The following is a 21,323-nucleotide window of genomic DNA, read 5'->3' on the forward strand; positions in this document are numbered from 1 at the left end:
CAAAATGTCTAAAAATGCCCTCCTAAAAGGAATTTGGGCCCCTTTGCGCCCCTACGCTGCAAAAAAGTGTCACACATGTGGTATCGCCGTACTCAGGAGAAGTTGGGGAATGTGTTTTGGGGTGTATTTTTACATATACCCATGCTGGGTGAGAGAAATATCTTGGTCAAATGCCAACTTTGTATAAAAAATCGGGAAAAGTTGACTTTTGCTGAGATATTTATCTCACCCAGCATGGGTATATGTAAAATGACACCCCAAAACACATTGCCCAACTTCTCCTGAGTACGGCGATACCAGATGTGTGACACTTTTTTGCAGCCTAGGTGGGCAAAGGGGCACACATTCCAAAGAGAACCTTTCTGATTTCACAGGGCATTTTTTACAGATTTTGATTTCAAACTACTTCTCACGCATTTGGGCCCCTAAAATGCCAGGGCAGTATAACTACCCCACAAGTGACCTCATTTTGGAAAGAAGACACCCCAAGGTATTTCATGATGGGCATAGTGAGTTCATGGAAGTTTTTATTTTTTGTCACAAGTTAGTGGAATATGAGAGTTTGTAAGAAAAAAAATAAAATAAATAAAAAATCATAATTTTCCGCTAACTTGTGACAAAAAAAAAAGTTCTATGAACTCACTATGCCCATCAGGGTGTCTACTTTCCGAAATGGGGTCATTTGTGGGGTTTTTCTACTGTCTGGGCATTGTAGAACCTCAGGAAACATGACAGGTGCTCAGAAAGTCAGAGCTGCTTCAAAAAGTGGAAATTCACATTTTTGTACCATAGTTTGTAAACGCTATAACTTTTACCCAAACCATTTTTTTTTTTTACCCAAACATTTTTTTTTATCAAAGACATGTAGAACAATAAATTTAGCAAAAAATTTATATATGGATGTGTTTTTTTTTGCAAAATTTTACAACTGAAAGTGAAAAATGTCATTTTTTTGCAAAAAAATCGTTAAATTTCGATTAATAACAAAAAAGTAAAAATGTCAGCAGCAATGAAATACCACCCAATGAAAGCTCTATTAGTGAGAAGAAAAGGAGGTAAAATTCATTTGGGTGGTAAGTTGCATGACCGAGCAATAAACGGTGAAAGTAGTGTAGTGCAGAAGTGTAAAAAGTGGCCTGGTCATTAAGGGGGTTTCAGCTAGGGGGGCTGAGGTGGTTAAAGGGGTTATCCCACGGTTCATGTAAAAAATGAAAATCAGACGTCATATAGTACATAGTCTCTTTCTAAGGCCCCTTTCACACGGGCTAGTATTCCACGCGGATGCGATGCGTGAGGTGAACGTATTGCACCCGCACTGAATACCGACCCATTCATTTCTATGGGGCTGTTCACATGAGCAGTGATTTTCACGCATCACTTGTGCGTTGCGTGAAAATCGCAGCATGCTCTATATTCTGCGTTTTTCACGCAACGCAGGCCCCATAGAAGTGAATGGGGTTGCGTGAAAATCGCAAGCATCCGCAAGCAAGTGCGGATGCGGTGCGATTTTCACGCACGGTTGCTAGGAGACGATCGGGATGGGACCCGATCATTATTATTTTCCTTTATAACATGTAGAAAAAAAGGCAACAGGAGCCGCACAGCGAGAAAAGATGTAAGCGGAGTGCCAGCGGCTGTGAAGGCGGTCCCCCTCCAAGGCATACAATAAGAAAAAATTCTGCGGCACTTCCAAGGCGTAAAATGAAAAAGTTTTTTATTTACCAGACAGCAACGTTTCGATCCTTCTCTCTGGGATCTTTCTCAAGCAGTGATGGTTATATATGTCATCAAAGGTCCTTGACCTATAATGAATGCTCACCACAGGTCCTATTCAACAAAGGAGACAGACGAGAAGTCGGGCTTCGCGATCAAGTGGTATAAGGTGAGTTAAATTATTTATTTATTTATTTATTTTAACCCCTCCAGCGCTGTTTTACTATGCAGTCTGTATTCAGAATGCTATTATTTTCCCTTATAACCATGTTATAAGGGAAAATAATACAATCTACAGAACACCGATTCGTTTGGGTACCAAACATGCGTGATTTTTCTCACGCGAGTGCAAAACGCATTACAATGTTTTGCACTCGCGCAGAACAATCACGGGTGTTCCCGCAACGCACCCGCACATTTTCCCGCAACGCCCGTGTGAAAGAGGCCTAATAAAGCTAGAACCGGCCCTGGACCTCACATGTATGCATTATTTGTAACACCCCTTTGGGCAGCCCTCAGTAGGCAGGGCGTATGGTGGCTCTCACATCACTATGGCGCAGTGCCTCCACCCAAATCTTGCTTGGAGCTCTATAGAATAGCAGGAGGGCCTTCCTCTTTTGCAAGGGGACGACTTGGGAAACCCCTGCCCAGCTCAGTACACACTCACCCCAGGAAGGAGCTATAACATTTTTTATTTTTCCATCTACGGTGGATATAAAAAGTCTACACACCCCTGTTAAAATGTCAGGTTTCTGTGCTGTAAAAAAAAATTAGACAAAGATAAATCATTTCATTACTTTTTCCACCTTTAATGTGACCTATAAACTGTACAACTCAATTGAAACTGTACAAACTGAAATCTTTTAGGTGGAGGGGAAAAAAAAAAAATAATAATAATAATGTGGTTGCATAAGTGTGCACACCCTCTTATAACTGGGGATATAGCTGTGTTCAGAATTAAGCAATCACATTCAAAATCCTGTAAAGGCCTCCTGCACACGACCGTATGGCTTTTTCAATGTTTTGCGGTCCGTTTTTCATGGATCCGTTGTTCCGTTTTTTTGTTTCCGTTTCTGTTCCGTTTTTCCGTTCCATTTTTCCGTATGGCATATACAGTATTCAGTAATTACATAGATAAAATTGGGCTGGGCATAACATTTTCGATAGATGGTTCCGCAAAAAACGGAACGGAAGACATACGGATGCATTTCCGTATGTGTTCAGTTTTTTTGCGGACCCATTGACTTGAATGGAGCCACGGAACGTGATTTGCGGGCAATAATAGGACATGTTCTATCTTTAAACGGAACGGAAATACGGAAACGGAATGCATACGGAGTACTAGGGATCGACCAATATTGATTTTTTAGGGCCGATACCGATAATTTGTGAACTTTCAGGCCGATAGCCGATAATTTATAGCGATATTCTGGGAATTTTCATTTTTGGAAAAAAAAAAATTCCTACACAAATCTGCTGAAAATTAATGTTTATTGTTAACGTGTATTTTTTTTTGGTAATTTTTTTTTCATTTATACTTAATATTTTTTATTTTATTTTTATTTAGTTTTTTTTTTACTAATTTTTAGCCCCCTTATAGGGACTAGAACCCTTGTCCTAGTCACCCTGATAGATCTCTATCAAGGTGAATAGGATCTCTCACTGTCCCTGCTGCTCTGTGCTTTGTACACACAGCAGCATGGAGCTTATCATTGCAGCCAGGGCTTCAGTAGCGTCCTGGCTGCCATGGTAACCGATCGGAGCCCCAGGATTACACAGCTGGGGCTCCGATCGGAGGAGCAGGGGAGAGGGGATCCTGTGGCCACTGCCACCAATGATTAATACTGGGGGGGGGGGCTTGGGTGGGGGGGCACACTGCGCCACCAACATTTTTAATACTAGGATGGGGGGCGCACTGCGCCACCAATGATTAATACTGGGTGGCTTAGGGGGAGCACTGCGCCACCAATGAAGAGAAATTGGAGATTTTCCTAGCTATTGTAACGGAAAATATAGATTTTATTGAAGACAGGAGGCGAGCATTGTGCATTAACTTTCTTTACTACTCCCATTAGCAGCAAGAATAACTATTACAACAGGTGAAAATAGTTTTTTCAAGACAGGTATTAAATATGTAAATGAGGTAGTCCAAATAGCCAATCAGAGATCTCCCTAGTGTATAAGAGGTGTTGTCGATGTAGATTCTGCCTCTTTCTTGATGGTGACTCGAGATGAAGTAACTTGAAATTAAATGGATCTCGACCATAAAGGAATATAAAGTAGATCTAGATGAGACAAATCTGAGGTAACAGGAACATTGGAGGATGGATGGAGGATTGAAGAAATGAAGATATTCTAGTATGCTATGGGGGGGGGACAATGCTCGCCTCCTGTCTTCAATAAAATCTATATTTTCCGTTGCAATAGCTAGGAAAATCTCCAATTTTATTGCAACAGGAGGCTCCCATTGTGCAAGTTTAAAGCTAAATTTATGCTAAATGACATAACCATAATTAAATGATAGACATGGATACATGAGTGTCAGGTTTGAAATAAAATGTTTTAAAAGTGGATTCTGAAGACCAGTCCGCGGCCTTCAAAATCTCAGAGAGAGAAGCTCCTTTTTGGAATGCTTTAGTGGAAACTGCTCCTCGTATAGAGTGTGGGCCAAATATTGTCGTATTAATCCCTGCCATTTGCATGGTAAGTTTAATCCATCTTGCTAATGTAGGGGAGGATACTGGAAGATGTGGTTTATGAAAAGAAATAAGAAGTTGGGAAGATTGAGGAGAGCGTAAAGATTGGGTCATGGATTCGTATGTTTTTAAACAACGGACAATGCATAGTTTATCGTTAGAAGGGAAAGCCGGGTAGAAAACCATGTGTAGGTTGGTTTTGGTTCTTCTGGTTATTTGGAAGGTTACTCCGTTAGGGGTGAAGGATCTGTGGGAAATGTCTAAGGCTCTAACATCTGACACTCTTTTTATGGAGATGAGACATAAGAGGGTCATGATTTTAAAAGAGAGTAATTTTAGTGAAAGATGTTCATTGTCTTCCCAGTTAGAAAAAAGATTTAGAAGGGAGGTAACGTCCCAAGTGGAATGGTACCTAGGTTTTGGGGGGTTTCTAAAACGAATGCCTTTCATGAGTCTACAAATCATTGGATGTTTACCGACTGGGATGGAGTTAATAGGGGCATGTTCTGATGATATTGCGGAACGATAAAGGTTTATGGTCCTATAAGCCTTCCCCATATTGAATGATTCAGAAAGAAAATTTAATATGTGGGTAACAGGTGCTTCAATGGGATCCAAGTCTCGTTGAGTGCACCAATGAAGCCAAATTTTCCAGGCTGATCTATAAGCCTTTTTGGTTCCCGGGGCCCATGCATCAGAGATGATGTCGATAGTAGATTGTGAAAGTCCGAGATCGATTGTTGGTTGCCTGAAATCAACCAAGCTATTAGTGTTAGGTGTCCCGAAAGGATCAGAGGGTGTAGATGTCCCGAAGGGTCTCGGAGAAGATCTTGGGGAGAAAGAGGAATTCTCGGGATATCTATTGTCAGACTGAGTAGTGTGGGAAACCATGTTTGAGACGGCCACCATGGGGTGATGATCACTAGTGTGGAATTTTGTGCGATTGTCTGAAGTAGAACCCTGGGGATTAGTGCAAATGGGGGAAAAGCGTAGAGACGTTCCTGTGGCCAAATTTGGCGGAGAGCATCTATGGCTAAGGCTTCTGGATCCGGACGCCAGCTGAAGAAGGTGGGAAGTTGGGTGTTTAGTCGTGATGCAAATAGATCAATGAGGAGGGGACCCCATAATTTGTTGATCTGTTGAAAGATGAGTGGGTGTAATTTCCAGTCGCTGGAATCCGAAAGGTATTGGGAATTCCAGTCGGCAACTGAGTTTATCAAACCTGGAAGGTATTCTGCTTTTAAGGTGATATCCCTGTGTAGACAGAAGTGCCAAAATTATTTGGCAATGTCGGTTACAATCTTGGAGGTGGTGCCCCCGAAACGGTTGATGTATTGAACTGCTGCAATATTGTCCATACGTGGAAGGATGCAGCAGTGTGATTTGTCTTTTGCAAAACTTTTCATGGTGAAAAAGGCGGCTAGTAATTCCAGACAATTAATGTGTAGTTGAGATTCTGAGTCTGACCATTTTCCTCCTGTGGAGTAAGGGCCACAACGAGCGCCCCATCCCGATAGGCTGGCGTCTGATTCGGTAGGGAGTTGAATATCATTTTGCCATTCCAGATCTGAATATGTTGAAGCCACCAAAGAAGTTCTTCTTTGGCTTCCGGGGATAGTGGAACTTTGTTTGAATATTGTAACCCCTCTCGTAAATGTTGCGTTTTTAGACGTTGGAGGGCTCTGTAGTGTAATGGAGCGGGGAAGATTGCTTGTATGGAGGCCGATAAGAGGCCCACAATCCGTGCAATGGTCCTCAGTGAAACTAGATGTTTGTTTAGTACTGAACGGATTTATCTTCGAATCAATGTCAGTTTTTTGGTAGGAGGACTCAACAGAGCAGAGTCGGTATTGATGTTAAAGCCTAGAAACTCTAGTTCCTTGGAAGGGGATAGGATAGATTTTTTGTAATTGATTAGAAAACCAAGATTGGTTAGAAGAGAAATGGTCCATTGTGAATGCGTAAGGATTAGTAAGAGTGTTTGTGCCATAATTAGGATGTCGCCCAAATATATGATTAGATGTACACCTCGGGATCTTAGGGATGATATCACTGGTTTCATTAATTTGGTGAAACACCAAGGGGCTGATGAAAGGCCAAACGGGAGACAAGTGAATTGCCATTTCTGATTGTTCCAGAAAAATTGTAGAAAAGGTTGATGGGAAGGGTGTATGGGTACAGTGAGATAAGCGTCTTTTAGATCTATTTTTATTAGCCAATCTTGAGGGAGTAAGAGATCCCTGAGAAGGTGAATTCCCTCCATTTTGAAATGATGGTAAGTCACAAAATTGTTGAGGGTTTTCAAATTTATGACCGGTCTGTAACCCCCATCTTTCTTTTTTACTAGAAAGATGTTGCTGATGAAACCTGGGGATAGAGGTGGTACTTGAATGATAGCTTTCTTGTGGAAAAGATCTAGTATCTCTGACTCTATGAGGTCTTGGTCTAAATTGGAGAAATGTATTGGTTGAGGGATGTGGTTCTGTGAGGGGAGGGATTGGAAATCTATCAGATATCCTGAGATGGTGTTCAGGATCCATAAATCTGAGGTTAGAGAGGACCATATTTGGAAAAAATGTTTCAGTCTTCCCCCTAGAGGAAAGTGGGAATAGTTTGGGATAGAAAAGCTTACCTGATGAGGGTCTGGATCTAGGGAAACCTTGCTGGCCTCGAGTTCTCCATGGGCGTCCTCTGGTAGGGAAAAATGGTGTGGTGGGCGGTGTAAAGGTGGTAGGTCTGTCTGATTGGAAGGGAGCCTGCTGGGTTTGTCTGAACTGTGAAGTTTGGCTGGGAAAGCGGCCCCTGCCTTTCCCAGCCCTGCCAAAAATTTTGGGCTGACCTACTTTTTTCAAAGATGTTTTGGCTTTATCGAGGGAGGAAAATACACCAACGAATTTCCCTATCTCTTTAATGAGGGAATCCCCAAAAAGAAGACCATCGGCAGACTCATCAGGGTCAGAATTGGCCAAATGGGTGAGCTGAGGGTCTAATTTCATCAAGATATTTTGTTTTCTTTCCGCACTCAGGAGCGGAGTTAATGTTTCCGAAGAAACAGATGGCCCTTTGGGCCCAGCCACGTAGAACTGACGTGTCTACTGGTTCGCCTGTAATAACGGCTTGTTCTGATAAGTCTAATATTTTAGTGAGGGGTCCTAATAAATCTAAAAGTTTGTCCTGACAAAGTTTAAATGATCTGTCCAGACCTCTTTTGGGATTTTTTCCCGTTTTATTTAAATATTTAAAAATGATGGGGTCTAACTCTGGAGTCAGGGATTTTTTATGTGGCAAAGTAGGTCTAGGACATTCAGCTTTTAGTTTGTTCCTGGAGGATCTATCCAGGGATTTATTAACCCAATGCATCAAAAATCTAGAAATTTGAGATTGGGGGACCCATTCTCCAGATCTAGGGTGTTTTATCTGATCGGGGTTGAAAAAGGGAATACCCTGACTGTCTAGGATTAGAGATTCTGGGATTTGGCTGGTTGAAGAGAATTCCTCAGGATCCTCAGGATAGTCATCCTCATAGAAAAATGGTAATTCATCCCTCAAAACTGAATCAGAATCATCTGATAATGAGGAGGAAGATATTTCTTTGTAAGAGATAAACTTAGCCCTCTTACTGGCTGTCATAACCCGGCTATTGGTTTTCTCCTCCTGGGTGGAGGGTCCTTTGTGGGGATTTTCGCCACCATTATCATTACCGCAAGGTTTATGCCGACATTCTTTGGGATTTTGACCCTTTCCCGTGGTGTGGGATTTTGGGTCGTCTGTAAATCTTCTCTTTTTGGTTGATTTGCCTGATTTTTTTAAAACCTTTGGCAAGTTCTGTAACTGAATCTTCCGCTGAGAGGAAATTGTCAGTTGGAGTAGAAGGGTAATTTTGAGGAGGCCTTTGGTTTACTACCAAGGAAAGGGATTTGGAAATGGAATCCTGAATGGATACCATGGCTGACTGTATTGCAACTGATACAGATTTAGAAACGGATTGATCGACCATTTGTTGAATGGAATCCGAAATTAATACCTCATAGCCAATGGGTATGGATTGAGTGGATTGGGGATTAGGTGGTTCTTCACAGGGATTCATATTGCTAAATAAAGAATATGAATAGAAAAGAAAAATGGGAAAAATTTAAATGAATGTTTTATATATATATATATATATATATATATATACACACACACTAATACACGCATTCAGGAATGTACTTAATCCGTATAAAATATATACAGACCAGTATAAAGTAACTGAATGTATGCAAGTGTAAATGCATATTTTGCTATGTTCTGATCTTTTAATTCTCTTTCCCAGGGCTTAAAGGCCTCCTTTACCACTCCTATCATCTGTATGTCGTGTAACTTTTGGTACAATTCTGAGAGGGACATGTGCGAGCCATCCTTGCCCAGTATAGCCGCGAACCACGCAAGCTTTTCCGGGTCACCCAATGAAATTGCCTGTGCCTTGCAGTAGCTCTGAATTTGCAGAAAAGGGAGATAATTAGCGTCTGCTAGATCATACTGTCCCTTCACCTGTTCCCATGACAGCAATTGACGGCCATTGGTTTCCAATAAATCACTAAGTCTCGTAATGTTTTTAGCCTTCCAGCCTTGGAACAAAATATTATCTCTGCCCTGTGGAAACGCAGGCAGCGACCACAATGGCATTCTGGGTGATATATAGTAGGGAAGTCCATAGATCTTCCTAATCGACTTCCACGCCATTATGGTGTCTCTTAGCAAAATGGACTGTCTGATCGGTATGGGAATATCTCTTCTTTTTGTATGCAATAGAGCATCTAAGTTCTATAAACCGGCTAGTTCCTGCTCTATCTTGGTTGCCGAATAATACCCAGTCCCCCACACCCAGTCCCTTACATGCCGGAATAAGGCCGCTAGATTATAATGACAAATATTTGGCATTTGCAGCGCTCCTTCCCACTTCAACATTGTCAGTTTTGCATAAGCAATGCGGGGCCTTTTAGTTTTCCACAAGAAGCGGTTAAACGCTGTCTGCATCCTCGTGGTGTCTGTGTGCTTTAGAAGTAGCGGGATTGTTTGAAGTGGATAGAGTAACTTCGGGAAGCTTACCATCTTAATTAAGTGCACTCTACTGCACAAGGACAGGGGTAACTCTTTCCATTTTTCCAATTCGTTCTCTATCTTTAGGAAGAGAGGGGGGTAATTCAATGTATATATTGACTCCGGGGTGCGCCCTATTTTGATACCCAAGTAAGTTAGATAATCTTTCCGGATTTCAACTCTAGTTCGCATTTGGCTTTCTTGGTAAGTCCTCCGCCCCAGGAGCAACAGTTGACTCTTGTCTACGTTGATCTTATAACCTGTCACTCTCCCATATGTGATTAATGTCTCCATTACCCGATCTAACTGAAGCTCCAGTGCTCCTAGGTATATCAGGATGTCGTCCGCGAAACAACTCACTTTCAACTCCTGATTACCTACTTTAATTCCTTCAAAGGTATCAGATTGCACCACCAATCTAGCTAGGGGTTCCATTGCCAGGTTAAAGAGCAAGGGAGACAAGGGGCATCCCTGCCGTGTGCCTTCACTGAGTACAATGTTCTTTGATAAAAAGCCCGGTACATAAACTTTCGCTTGAGGATTTTCATATATCGCTTTTAGGTAATTTCTAAAGTTACTCTTAATGTTGACCCTGTCTAGCACCATATCTAACCACTGCCAACTAACATCATCGAAAGCCTTCTCGGCATCGATTGCTAATAGCGCTGGTTTATATTCACTTATATTATTCCTGCCGTTGCTTAAAACTGCCAAAACCTTCCGGATGTTGGTCACCGCCGACCTACCCCTCATGAACCCCACTTGGTGAGGGCCTATCAAATCGGTCACACAGATGGCCAATCTATTAGCTAAGATTTTAGATAAAATCTTAATATCTTGGTTGATTAAAGATATCGGTCTATATGAGCCCGGCTGAGTTAAATCTCTTCCCGGTTTTGGGAGTATTTTTATATAGGCTAAACTGGTCAAAGTCGGGGACAATTCCTGGCTCATTGCTTTATAAAATTCAGCTGGGAACCCATCAGGGCCCGGCACCTTGCAGTTCGCAAGAGTTTTTATAGTTGTCATTAACTCCTCCTCACTTACGTCACGATTCAGCGTTTCCAACACTTCCCTAGAAAGCTGTGGCAGTTCTACCTTGGCCAGGAGGTCATTTGCTCCCTGGGCATCAAAGGGATCGTTAGTATACAGTGTTTGAAAAAATTCGCCCAGTGTTTCCATTATATCCTTCGGTTGGGTACACAGTCTACCCGATTTATCTTTTAAAGGATGTAATGGTGACTGTTTGACAAATGGACGAGTTAAATTGGCCAATCACCCTTTGATAGTCCCCAAACCATTTTTCCTGTCTCTCCAGGCAGTAATCAAAGTTATGTTTAGCAGTTACCCATAGTAACTTGTTGGCTTCTGTGGGAGTTTGCAGAAAATTTGTGTATGCCTCTCGTACCTGAATAGTAGCCTCTTCATATTTAATCCTCGGCTCTTTTTTTTCCCTATCGTATGTGACATTATACGACCCCTTAGTACTGCTTTGGCCGCATCCCAAAAAAGAGCCTGATTGGTCACATGTTCTGCATTATCTTGTGAGTATTCCCACCACCCTCTTATTTTGTCTATAAATTCCTTGTCCTTGGATAAGTGCTGAGGCATTCTCCATATATATTCCCGTCCCCTGGGATCAGTATCCATGATCTCCATAATCACTGGGGTATGGTCAGAGATTAACAAGTCAGAGATCTCAACCATTTTAACTTTTGTCAACAATCTTGACGATGTTAAAAAATAGTCAATCCTTGACCATGACCCCCGAGCATGCGAGAAATGGGTGAACTCGCGGTCCACTGGGTGATGATACCGCCATACATCAAATAGTCCGGTGTTCTGCAATAGAGGGAGTAAGGTCTGAGCATGACCCTGGTTGTTGATACCCCGGGAGACCCCTCGTCTCCTATCTTCCTGTTCATTATGCACCCTATTAAAATCTCCTACCACCATTATCATTTGTGAATCCTCTTTTAGAATATCCACCTCTAATCCCTTATAAAAATCTATCTGAGATTTGTTGGGGGCGTAGACATTGTGTATGACCATCTGGCCTGCGGAAGAATCTAGACATATGCGCATCCACCTCCCTTGATCGTCCGTTGATGTGGACTTGATAACATATTGTAAGTGTTTATGCAATAGAACAATGACACCCGCCTTTTTACCCACAGAGGATGACCCTATCACTTGCCCCACCCATAATCTCTGCATCCTCCAAAAATCAGCTTCTTCTAGGTGGGTCTCCTGCAGAAATGTAACATCGATCTTAAAGGGAACCTGTCACCAGGATTTTGCGCATAGAGCTGGGGACATGGGCTGCTAGATGGCCGCTAGCACATCTGCAATACCCAGTCCCCATAGCTCTCTGCGCTTTTATTGTGTTAAAAAACTGTTTTGATCCATATGCAAATGACCTGATATGAGTCCTGTATCCGGAGATGAGTCAAGCGGAAAGGAGCCCAGCACCGCCCCGCGTCCTCCGAATCTCCTCCTTGCTGGCTGACGTCACAGAGCTGGAGCGCCGAAATCTCGCGATGCGTGAGCTAGCGCATGCGTAGTTCGTTCCCTGTGCTGATGCCAGTACAGGGAATGAACATGATGCCGACACTGCGCATGCGCTAGCTCGTCTCAAACTAACTGTCTCAAAGACAATCTCATACTTAGCCCTCCAGCCCTTACTGATCGATATAACAATTAACGGCATATCATAACATAATTGAACCATAAGTCCTTTGCCATCTCACGTGTCCCTTCAGGGGTTTCTTGTAAGACTACGCCAACACTTTATGATCTCAGCTCTCATCTGGAATCCACCGCCTGTTCCTCCGACCCCATGGGCCTAGACGCCAATCGTCCTTGTTTCTGCCTGGATCCTCTTCCTCTGATCGACGCTGTGGATCTCTGGGAAGGTGGGGGGACCATATCCGAATATAGCGGATCAGACTCCAGTTCCTCCATCGCCTCTCCTGGAGAGTGAAAGGTGTCAATCGTTCCATCCTGACGGAAAAGTCTCAGCGTTGCTGGGTACAATAAGGCGAACTTGACTTTATTCTGCGCCAGTGAGGAACAAATCTGACTGAACTCCCTCCTGCGTTTCGCTACCTCAGCGGAGTAGTCGCTGAATAATAAAATTTTGTTACCCCGAACCAGTAGGGGTTGTGTGTTGCGTCTGAATATTTGCCAATATGGCCTCTTTGGCAGCATAGTTCAGGTACTTCACTATTGCCGCTCTAGGACGTATGTTATCTGGGAGGTATGTTGTGTCACCTCCGTCTGTAACTGTTGTAAGGCCGTCGATACCGTAGCCTCCAGTGAAGCCTTAATATCCGGTGCCAGGAGTTTGGCCACTTCTATGGCTATCGTTTTACATGAGGAAGTTAACGCCACATTCGGATCTGGACCGCAGTCCACCTCCTCCTCTTCCGAACAAGAAGCCTCAGCGCTCCTCTGTGTAGACTGAGAAGTCGATCGGGTAAGTCTTTGACGCTTATCATTCGTTGGCGCCATCTTGCCCTTGGTTCTCGGCTCCTCTCCTGTCGGGAGTGATGGTTGGAACTCGTTCTGGGAGCTGCCTCTGACCAAGAATTTCTCCATGAGATGTCCCCAATGCTTCAAGGGGTATGTGTGGGCACTTTACAGTCCCGATATGCGGTGGCTCAATGAATTACGGGCCGGTAAAGCGAGGCTCCTGTAACTAGCGGCTATCCATGTGCGCGCCGGAACCGGAAGTCCAAGCATGCCATTTCTATGATACTGGTGTCTTCTTATGTGGCACAAGGGTCTTTAGGCCCCCTCAGGCTCCTGGGCTCGGTAGCGACTGCTACCTCTGCACCCCCTATAGCTACGCCCCTGAATATTGGCACAAAACCTTCAGGCTTCTGCTAGAAAGCTGAACATGAGGAGGAACTTCATCTTTCAGCATGACAACGACCCAAAGCATACATCCAAATCAACAAAGGAATGGCTTTACCAGAAGAAGATTAAAGTTTTGGAATGGCCCAGCCAGAGCCAAGAACTGAATCCGATTGAAAATCTGTGGGGTGATCTGAAGAGGGCCGTGCCCAGGAGATGCCCTCGCAATCTGACAGATTTGGAGTGTTTTTGCAAAGAAGAGTGGGCAAATCTTGCCAAGTCAAAATGTGCCATGCTGATAGACTTATACCCAAAAAGACTGAGTGCTGTAATAAAATCAAAAGGTGCTTCAACAAAGTATTAGTTTAAGGGTGCGCACACTTATGCAACCATATTATTTTATTTTTATATTTTTCTTCTCTCTACCTAAAAGATTTCAGTTTGTTTTTTAATTGAGTTGTACAGTTTATAGGTCACATTAAGGCCTCATGCACACGACTTTATTTTGTTTCCGTGTCCGATCCTTTTTTTTTTGCGGATAGGATGCGGACCCATTCATTTCAATAGGTCCGCAAAAAACGCGGACAGCACACAGTGTGCTGTCCGCATCAGTATGTCCGTTCCGTTGCTCCGCAAAAAAAATAGTGCATGTCCTATTTTTTTCTAGTTTGCGGACAAGGATAGGCATTATTACAATGGATCCGCAAATAAAACTGATGCCATACGGAACGTCATCCTTTTTTTTTGCGGATCCGCAATTTGCGGACTGCAAAACACATACGGTCATGTGCATGTAGCCTAAGGCCTCATGCACACGGCAGTGTTCTGCGGCTGAGAGCGGTCCGTGGTAACCTGGCCGGGATTCCTTCTGACAACAGGAGCGCACGGCGTCATTGGTTGCTATGACGCCGTGCGCTTCATGCCGCCACTGCTGTACAATGATACACTTGTATAGATCATGAAGCGAATGGCGTCATAGCAACCAATGACGCCGTGCGCTCCTGCTATCAGAAGGAATCCCGGCCGGGTTACCACGGACCGCTCTCAGCCGCGGAACATGGCCGTGTGCATGAGGCCTAAAGGTGGGAAAAGTTCTGAAATGATTTATCTTTGTCTCATTTTTTTACATCACAGAAACCTGACATTTTAACAGAGGTGTGTAGACTTTTTATATCCACTGTATATAGCTGTATGAGGGCTTGTTTTTTACGGGACAAGTTGTAGTTTTTAATGGTGTCATTTTGGGGGTACACATAACTTTCTGGGAGGGAGATGGGAAAAAAACAGCAATACTGCCACTGAGTTTTTACGTTATAAATTTTACGGTGTTCATTTTTGACATAAATGACATAATGAAAAAAAATTACACTGGGCACTCTCAGATATCGCGACCAATATTGAATTTATTATATATCGGTATAATAATGAAAATAGGTGCTACCCTATAGTGAAAGGTACTGGGCACAATTAAAAATCACAAGAAAAGTCGAGGACATAAACGATCATCACAATAACAATAAAATCGCTAAATATTCGATAAAAAAAAAATCGCTAAATAAAATTGCTAAATAAATGCCTATATTAATTTTCGAACTGTATCAGCGTTCAATAGCAGCATTCATAGGTGTAAAATATGTAACATTCGAATCGGAAAGATCGATAGTATTCGATCCAAACTTTGGAATATGAAGATAAAAGTCTAAATCCCATATGAATCACTTTGGAAGAACAAGATTAATCACTTGGAACTCAAATACAGCTTATGATAAGCTATTCGCCCAAAGATTGTCCTAGCGGCGTCCCACTATACTGGATTCTCAGCGGCTTCCCGCTGAAACACTTAGCTGTGTGTTCCCAACACACATAAGCCGGCATACAAAAATATGATAGCTCTACTTGGAATAGAAAGGAACTGTACAAAAAAGATGGTTTGCATCTTTCTCTCAAAGGAACAAATGTACTTAGTGAACAACTCCAAGAATTTGCGAAAGAGTATTTAAACTAGGAAGGGGGGGCAAAAGAGTGAAAATTAAAGAGTCCAATTGCCCCCCGAAACAATGCCAGAACAGGTCAGAAGCACAGAGGTTAAGAAATGATAAGCTCAGAGTCCTGTCTACAAATGCTCGCAGTTTAGGTAAAAAAAATCAATGAACTTGGGTCAATAATGGCATCTGAGAATGTAGATTTAGTGGCTGTTACGGAGACATGGTTTAATGAAAGAAATGACTGGGACATAACCATACCAGGGTACTCTTTATACAGAAGAGACAGAGAAGGCAAGAAAGGAGGAGGAGTGGCCCTGTATGTGAAAGATAGCATTAAATCTAACCTAATACAAGTTGGTGAGGCCAACATAGAGTCAGTTTGGGTTACGTTGCAGTTTGCTAATCATGCAGTAACTCGTGTAGGTGTGATATATAGACCACCTGGTCAAGTTAAAGAACTAGATGATCTACTAGTTGAAGAAATAGCTAAAATGACAATGAAAGGAGAAGTTATCATTATGGGAGATTTCAATCTTCCAGATATAAACTGGAAAACCAAAATAGCAAGTTCTACCAGGAGTACAGATATTCTAAATTCCCTACTGGGGTTATCCCTACAACAAATGGTTGAGGAGCCAACCCGGAGGGAGGCCATTTTGGATTTGGTATTCACAAATGGGGATTCGGTTTATGATGTCATTGTAGGCGAAACCTTGGGATCTAGTGATCACCAGTCAGTGTGGTTTAATACAAGAACTGTGAAAGAGTCCCACCACACAAAAACAAAAGTTTTAGATTTTAGAAAAACAGACTTTTCAAAAATGAAATTAGTCATAAATGAGTCCTTATCAGACTGGAACGGATTACATGGAGTCCAGGAGAAATGGGACTACTTAAAAGGTGCACTATTGAAAGCAACAGAAAATTGCATTAGACTTGTCAGTAAAAGCAAAAAAAGGAAGAGACCACTGTGGTACTCAGCAGAAGTGGCCCAAATCATTAAAAATAAAAAGCTAGCATTTTGTAATTATAAAAAAAACCAGAGCAATGAAGAAAAGGAAATCTACAAGATTAGGCAAAAAGAGGCCAAGCAAGTTATAAGAACTTCTAAAGCTCAGGCAGAAGAAAAACTAGCTCAGTCTATGAAAAAAGGGGATAAGACATTCTTCAGATATATAAATGAAAAAAGGAAATTAAAACAAGGAATAACTAAATTAAAAACAAAGGACGGAAGGTATGTAGAAGAGAATAAAGGGCTAGCCGACTGCCTTAATGAATACTTCAGTTCAGTTTTTACAAAAGAAAAAGAAGGAGAAGGACCTCCACTAGAAAGGATGACTATTAAATCGTTTGATGCATGTGTCTTTACAGAGGAAGATGTTCTAAGTTTGCTGTCTAAAGTGAAGACAAATAAGTCACAGGGGCCTGATGAGATACACCCAAAATTATTAAAAGAGCTTAGTGGTGAGCTGGCAAAACCGTTAACAGATTTATTTAACCAATCATTAGTAACAGGAGTCGTCCCGGAAGATTCGAAATTGGCAAATGTCGTGCCCATTCACAAGAAAGGTAGTAGGGAGGAATCGAGCAACTATAGACCAGTGAGTCTGACATCAATAGTAGGCAAATTAATGGAAACCCTATTAAAGGATAGGATTGTGGAACATCTAAAATCCCATGGATTGCAAGATGAAAAACAACATGGGTTTACTTCAGGGAGATCATGTCAAACAAATCTTATAGATTTTTTTGACTGGGTGACTAAAATAATAGACGGTGGAGGTGCAGTAGACATCGCATATCTAGATTTTAGTAAGGCTTTTGACACTGTCCCACATAGAAGACTTATCAATAAACTGCAGTCATTGAGCATGGACTCCCATATTGTTGAGTGGATTAGGCAGTGGCTGAGGGACAGACAACAGAGGGTTGTAGTCAATGGAGAACATTCAAAACAAGGTCATGTTACCAGTGGGATTCCACAGGGATCTGTACTGGGACCAATTTTGTTTAATATCTTCATAAGTGATATTGCAAAAGGCCTCGATGGTAAGGTTTGTCTTTTTGCTGATGACACAAAGATATGTAACAGGGTTGATGTTCCTGGAGGGAAAGGCCAAATGGAAAAGGATTTAGGAAAGCTAGAAGAATGGTCAGAACTCTGGCAACTGAAATTTAATGTGGATAAGTGCAAGATAATGCACCTGGGGCGTAAAAACCCAAGGGCAGAATATAGAATATTTGACACAGTCCTGACCTCAGTATCTGAGGAAAGGGATTTAGGAGTAATTATTTCAGAAGACTTAAAGGTGGGAAGACAATGTAATAAAGCAGCACGAAATGCCAGCAGAATGCTTGGATGTATAGGGAGAGGTATAAGCAGTAGACAGAGGGAGGTGCTTATGCCGCTGTACAGAACACTGGTGAGACCTCACTTGAAGTATTGTGCGCAGTACTGGAGGCCATATCTCCAGAAGGATATAGATACTCTAGAGAGAGTTCAGAGAAGAGCTACTAAACTAGTACATGGATTGCAGGATAAAACTTACCAGGAAAGGTTAAAAGACCTTAATATGTATAGCCTGGAAGAAAGACGAGACAGAGGGGATATGATAGAAACTGCTAAATACATAAAGGGAATCAACTCGGTAACGGAGGAGAGAATATTTAAAAGAAGAAAAACTACCACAAGAGGACACAGTTTTAAATTAGAGGGGCAAAGGTTTAAAAGTAATATCAGGAAGTATTACTTTACTGAGAGAGTAGTGGATGCATGGAATAGCCTTCCTGCAGAAGTGGTAGCTGCAAATACAGTGAAGGAGTTTAAGCATGCATGGGATAGGCATAAGGCTATCCTTCATATAAGATAGGGCCAGGGACTATTCATAGGATTCAGATATATTGGGCAGACTAGATGGGCCAAATGGTTCTTATCTGCCGACACATTCTATGTTTCTATGTTTCTATAAGCCGGCATACAAAAATTGAACAGTCTTACCTTTCGATTAAACAAATGCCCATACGTTGGTCTTTCGATGCAGCCTACCGTAGTCTTATGAGTTATACGAATTTCTTCCGTCTAGATCCCCACGCCGGCTTGTTTGCACGTGGACTTTGATAGTTGTGCACGATCTTTACAAGCTTTAAATCACCTACTGCGCGGCAGACGGTATTGGACGGGCAATTTCTTATATTAATATTCCATTACACTTGGCAAGTGATCCTTTGGGGGATTTGAACCAGACGCGTTTCGGGGTATTAAATAACCCCTTCCTCAGTGGTTACTAGTCCCCCCAGAATGCCCCTCTTTTATAGGGGATATGATGTCATACAAAATCCGGTCCGGATCCTCTTGTTCTTTGAACCAACCATAATTGAATATTGATCGAATATAATCAATGCTGCTATATATGCATGATATTGTCAACTTCAGGTAATAAGTATACAAAATTCGAACTTAAAATAGAACAATAAAAAAATCATAATTAAAAACAATCACAAATAATGTCCTAGCAATGTTAAAATTTAAAAACCCACCATACAGTTGTACAATCCTAGTGGTACTCTTAATTGGTCGAAAAAACGCATTTGGTCACCATGCAATACCAGTGCGGTAGTGATGCGTTTAAAAAAAAAAAGGGAATAATTGAAAAATCTACCTTGACCTAATGTGACTAGAGGTCTATTGGAAATATAATATACCATATGGCCCATACTTTCTGAAATTCAACATATTATCCCATCCAAACATACATTTCTTTATTGTCGGGAAGAATATAGGGGCCTCCACCTTTAGCTACAATATTCTTCCCGACAATATATGTGAGGGGAAAAGTGTATTTTATGATATTTTGCAGCAGATGGAGTGTGCACCAAATGAACAGTTGCCACCATGCAAGAAGCTGTGTTTTTCCATGGACGTGAGATTCACAGCCGTAGTGACGCCGTGTGGCTGTACAATTAGGGAGCATTCACACGACCGTGTTTTTCTTCCGTGTCCGATCTGCAATTTTTGAGGACAATGCACGGACCCATTCATTTCTATGGGTCCGCAAAAATTGCGGAATGCCTTTCATTGTCATCCGTGTGCTGTCCGTTCCTTTTATTTTAGAACATGTCCTATACTTGGCCGCAAATTGCGGTCCGTGGCCCCATAGAAAGTCTTTGGGTCCGTGAAAAACTGATAGCACACGTAAATGTATCCGTATGTCATCCGTTTTTTGCGGACCCCTGGACACCCCATTTCAGTCACATGTGGCTGCACCTACTAGAATGTACTGTCGGATTTGAGAATTACTTTGAAATCGCAATGCGATTAATATAACTCAAAGTAATCGCATTGCGATTTCAACTTAGAGCTGGGTTTCTATTGGGTCAGCTTGCTAGAATTAACGAAGTTAACGAATATGGAATATAGCAGTGCAATTACTTCAAGTTATATTAATCGCATTGCGATTTCAACTTAGCACTGCTATATTCCATATTCGTTAACTTCGTTAATTCTAGCAAGCTGACCCAATAGAAACCCAGCTCTAAGTTGAAATCGCAATGTGATTAATATAACTTAAAGTAATCGCATTGCGATTTCAACTTAGACCTGGTTTACTATGGTTGGCTTGGTAGAATTAGGGAAGATGAGGAATAAGCAGGCTCGGACTGACCCACGGGGTACCAGTGAATCCCCCGCTGGCCTGTGAACAAGGTGGACCTCTAGTCTTGTACACTACATACACATAGGCAATGTACAGCATCTCAACCAGCCTATGTTCATATAAAAAACTGGGTAGAATATTTAACAGTTTATCATAGATGCATCATGTGACTGAAGTCGCCACAGGGACCCTTGAAATCAATCATCTTATAACATCTTGCTGCTGTCTGCCGCTGTGACACTGGAGGGGAGGAGGTCCCTCCCAATGTCAAAGCTCCTCAAACCGAGAAGGTTATGGACTGTCTAACAACCACTGATAAGAGGCTCTCTCCACTTCAACACAGAGAAACGAGGGGTAAGAGACTGAACTCTGGAGACAACATATGTGTTGAGGTGTACGGTGCACAGAACACCAAAAAAATGGGGGAAAAATGGAGAATGGACTTTGCACCAGAGACTTTTAAGATCCAAGACGATCAGCAGTGAAGAAGACCTCAGTGAAAAACACTTCTTGTTAGTCCTAGACACAGTTTTAGATTATTTTTTTTTAGAAATCCAATGGTTCCAAAGTGGTTTTCTGTCAAATGACCAGGGTTGGAATGTATTGTAAGGGTATTTTGGAACTGATTAGTTCTGCCCCTTTGATTCTGTCTCTTTTATATTACCTTTAATATTCTGTGTAATAAAGTCTTCTTTGTAATGTAGTAGGTTAGAGATGGTTTGTGCTGATAAGACCACCTTCCTGAGTGATCTCAGAGACATGCGTGATGCACACTGGAGGAAAGACTGATGGGAATAACTCCAGGACAGTGATGATTATTTACTTTTTATTATTTTGTATGTGATTTGTCTGTTTTAGCATCAAGCGGTCCCACAGTCTAAGATCCCTATCAGTATGTCTTTGGAGTGTGGGAGGAAACCGGAGAACCCGGGAGGAAACCCACGCAAACACCATGCAACTGTTGTCCTTGGTTGGATTCAAACCTAGGACCCCAGTGCTAACCACTGAGCCCACACTTAGTAAATATATTTATTCACTTATCCTGCATAAGCTTGTTCATTCTCAAATTATTTGAATTCACGTTTTCTAAACAGTGACTGGAATTAATCATTTAAAGGGCTTCTGTCACCCCCAAAACCCTTATTTATTTTTTTGAGCTTGTTAAAATCCTTTTATAACGACTATTCCCTACATAGGGCTCTTACCTTTAGCTGTGGGTTCTTTTCCTTAAAAAATGATCTTTTAAAATATGCAAATCACTTCACTACCAGCAAGTAGGACATCTACTTGCTGGTAGCCACCCCCAAAAAACGCCCCCTCCTCCTGTTGATTGACAGGGC

Source organism: Bufo gargarizans, chromosome 9 (genome assembly GCF_014858855.1).
Source record: "Bufo gargarizans isolate SCDJY-AF-19 chromosome 9, ASM1485885v1, whole genome shotgun sequence".
NCBI classification, from domain to species: Eukaryota; Metazoa; Chordata; class Amphibia; order Anura; family Bufonidae; genus Bufo; species Bufo gargarizans.